A 4659-nucleotide genomic window follows, 5' to 3' on the forward strand; every position below is an offset into this window, starting at 1 on the left:
TAATGTGGCAATGATGTAATTTTCAACCTAAAGAATAGTTCTTTTAAATAATTAGAATTTGTAAAGATACTATACTGAAAAATGTGCCAGACTAAATGTGCAAGTTAAATCTGCAAGAGGTGTGAGATTACTTGTCAGGTAAAAAACAATCATCATGTAATTAAAAGTGGTTTTAAAGGCCACAGAACCAAGTTTGGAGAAATTGTATATTGGTAATTATTAACAACCTAAAGAATAGTTCTTTTAAATAATTAGAATTTGTAAAGATACTATACTGAAAAATGTGCCAGACTAAATGTGCAAGTTAAATCTGCAAGAGGTGTGAGATTACTTGTCAGGTAAAAAACAATCATCATGTAATTAAAAGTGGTTTTAAAGGCCACAGAACCAAGTTTGGAGAAATTGTATATTGGTAATTATTACAAAAAATTATTTAAAAAATGATTTGATATTAAATATGATCAACTCTTTTCCTTATTTTAATGTGCTAAATACTTAGTAGGCATGTCTGAAGAAATTATAATAGTCATGTAAATATATGAAACAGATCTCTTTTTTTTTAAGATTTTATTTATTCGACAGAGATAGAGACAGCCAGCGAGAGAGGGAACACAAGCAGGGGGAGTGGGAGAGGAAGAAGCAGGCTCATAGCGGAGGAGCCTGATGTGGGGCTCGATCCCGTAATGCCGGGATCACGCCCTGAGCCAAAGGCAGACGCTTAACGACTGCACCACCCAGACACCCCTAAAACAGATCTTTTAAACATACCACAGAACCCTGAAGTAGAACCCACTTACAACCTTAATTGATTTTTTATGAATTGCCATCAGTGAAGAAAACAGTCTTTTCAACAAGTAATACTGGAAAACCTAGATATTGACTTGGAAGAAAATGAATTTTTTAAAAAGTAATCTCCAATCCCAACATGGGGCTTGAACTGACCCTGAGATCATAAGTTTCATACTCTATTGACTGAGCTGGCCATGTACCCCAGAAGAAAGTGAATTTTGATCCATTTTGTACATCTATGCAAAAAATTCATTTTTAAAAGATTTTACTCACCTCTTCGAGAGGAAGAGAGAAAACAAGCAGGAGGAAGTGGCAGAAGAAGAGGGAGAAGGAGACTCCCTGCTGAGAAGGGAACCAGACGCTGGGACTCACTCCCAGGACCCTGAAATCATGACCCCAGTCCACACAAACACTTAACCCACTGAACCACCCAGGCACCTCAAAAAACTCATTTATCTAAGGGTAAAAACAAAAACTATAAAACTGTTTCCAAGAAAAACATCTGGAGACTATCTTTGTGGCTTACGGATGCACAAATTGTATTGTCAGAACACTGGAAGCAACAAGAAGAAAAAATTGGCAAATAAGCTATTGAATAAAATAAGAACTGTTGATCAAGATTTTGTTAAAAATGTAAAAAGGTACACCACAGTCTGGGAGAAAATTATTTCAAGCTTATTTCTGACAACGGAGTAATGTCCAGAACAAATGAGCAAATTCTACAACTCAATAATAAATAAAATAGATAATAAAATACAATTAAAATAAATAGTAAAAACAATTCAATAGAAAGTGAGCACAGCAAATTTGAACAGGTAACTTCATAAATGAATACATGTGAATGTCAAATAAACATGTCAACTTCCATAGTGATCAGAGAAATACAAATTAGTTATAAAACTAAATATATACATAATCTATGACTCATTATTTGTATTTCTAGCTGTACACAAGAGAATTAAAAGCATATGCCCACCATACGCCCACAAGAATGTTCTCAGCATCTTCATTTGTAATAACTTTAGAGTGGCAACAGCTGATAAGCACACAGAAAAACTGCAGTATAAATAAATATCTAGTCCCTTTTTTTTTTTAAGATTGATTGATTGATTTTTAGAGAGACAGAACAAGTGGGATGGTCAGTGGAGGAGGGAGAGAAAAATCTCAAGCACGCCCCATGCTGAGTGCAGAGGCTGACCTTGGGCTCGATCACATGACCCAGCCATCATGACCTGAGCCGAAATCAAGAGTCAGACACAACCAACTGTGCCACCCAGGCACCTCTTGGCTTTAGTTCTTCTACAGACTGCTGAGGTCCCAACACAACTGAGAGAAAAACTGGAAGAATTAGTGTGATCTCCAGAGTACAGATGAATACCATGATACCCAGACAACACTTGATTGTCCTATTGTATTTGGAGTTTGCACAGAATGTCCAAAGACTTTTGTTCCCCTCTTAGAGTTATAACTAAAGGTAGGTATTCTTTTCTTTTTTCTTCAAGAATTACTTTCTAGGGGCGCCTGGGTGGCACAGTGGTTAAGCATCTGCCTTCGGCTCAGGGCGTGATCCCGGCGTTGTGGGATTGAGCCCCACATCAGGCTCCTCTGCTGGGAGCCTGCTTCTTCCTCTCCCACGCCCCCTGCTTGTGTTCCCTCTCTCGCTGGCTGTCTCTATCTCTGTCGAATAAATAAATAAAATCTTAAAAAAAAAAAAAGAATTACTTTCTACACTATTTCCAAACCTGCACTGTACAACAGAAATATAATATAAGCCATATATGTGATCTTAAATTTGCCAATAGCCACATTTTAAAAAGGAAAAAAAAAAAAACCTCATTTCAAATCTTGTGTACAAATATGAGTATTCTCTCAAAATTTCATGTGTTTTGTTGTTGTTGTTGTTTTTTAAGATTTTATTTATTCATTTGACAGAGAGAGAGACAGCCAGTGAGAGAGGGAACACAAGCAGGGGGAGTGGGAGAGGAAGAAGCAGGCTTCCCGCTGAGTAGGGAGCCCCATGCAGGGCCAATCCCAGGACCTTGGGATCATGACCTGAGCCGAACGCTTAACCGCTTAACAGCTAGGCACCGTGAGACAATGACTTTTTAGATACAACAGCAAACTTATCCATGAAAAAAAATTACTACTCTGGACATCATTAAAATGAAAAATTTTGTTCTGTAAAAGACACTGTAAAGAGGATGAGAAAACAAGACACAGACTGGAAGAAAATATTTATAAAAGATGCATCAGATAAAGGATTATTATCGAAATATACAAAGAACTTATATGAATGAACAACCCAATTTAAAATTGGGCAAAACTCTGAACAAACATATAACAAAAGAAGATATACAGATAATAAACAAGTATATGCAGAGTTGCTCAGTATTATATGTCATTAGGGAATTACAAATTAAAAACAGTAACACCAGACACATGCCCAAACAGTGACAACACCAAATGCTGCCAAAGATAGGGAATTCTCATGCATTGCTTCCGGGAATGCAAAAGTATACAACCACTTTGGAAGACAGTTTAGCAGTTTCTTACACAACTAACTTTACTCTTACTATAACATCTAGCAATCCTGGTCCTTAGTATTTGTCCAAATGATTTAAAAATTTATATTCACCCAAAACATACAAATAGACATTTATAGCAGCTTTATTCATAGTTGGAAAAACTTGGAAGCAATCAAAATGTTCTTTAGTAAATGAAATGTTAAACAGTTGTGTTATATCTAGATAATGGCATATTATCCAGCAGTAAAAAGAAATTGCTTTCAAGCCAATAAAAGACATGATGATATGCTATATAATTCCACTTACAACTGGAATCTAGATTTAAAAAACCCCAAAACCAAAAACAAACAAACTACTCCTTTAGCAACTTTCAGCTAAAGAATACAGTGGTGTTAACTATAGTCAAAATACTGTAGATGAGATTTCCAGAACTTATTCATTTTATAATTGAAATTTTGTATCCTTTGACCAGGAAGTCCTCACTTTTTCCACCCCACAATCCCTGGCAACCATCTTTCTACTGTTACTGTGAATTCAAATTTTTAAGACTCCACATAAAAATGCTGTCCATCTATGTTGTAGTAAGTCATTGGATTTCCTTCTTTTTGTCAATGAATAATATTCAGTATTTTAAACATATATCACATTTATTAAACAGGTTGTTTCTGTATCTTGCATATTATAACTAATGCATCAGTGAAATGAGAGTGCAGATAGCTTTTCAAGATTCTTATTTTATTTCCTTCAGGTATGTACTCAGAACTGGGATTGCTAGATCATATGATAGGTCTTTTTGCAGCTTCCTGAGGAACACCATACTGTTTTCCATAATGGTAGCAGAAATTTGCATTCCCACCAGCAGTGCACAAAGTTGCTTTCACTAACACTTATATCTCTTGTCTTTAATAGTAGCCATCCTAACATATTAGGTGTTAATTCATTGTCATTTTTACTTATATTTCCCTGACAACTGGTGACATTGAGCTCCTCTTCAGGTACCTCTTCAGGCCATTCATATTTCTTCTTTGCAAAAATGTTTGGGTCCTTTGACTACTTTTCAATAATGTTTTTTAACGGGTTTTTTGTTGTTAGTTTGCTGTTGAGTTGTATGAACTCATTATATATATTCCTCATATATATTCCTTAACAAATTATATATTTTGTTATATGTTCCTTAATACATATTTAATATATATATTATCCCTTATCATATGTATAATTTGCACATAGCTTCTCTCATTGCAGAGGTTGTCTTTTCATTTTAATTGTTACTTTGCTGTGCAAAACTTCTTAGTTTGATGTAAACCCACTTACTAATTTTTGCTTCTGTTGCTTGTACTTGCTC

This window comes from Ursus maritimus (genome assembly GCF_017311325.1).
Source record: "Ursus maritimus isolate PB19 chromosome X unlocalized genomic scaffold, ASM1731132v1 scaffold_X1, whole genome shotgun sequence".
Taxonomy (NCBI): Eukaryota; Metazoa; Chordata; class Mammalia; order Carnivora; family Ursidae; genus Ursus; species Ursus maritimus.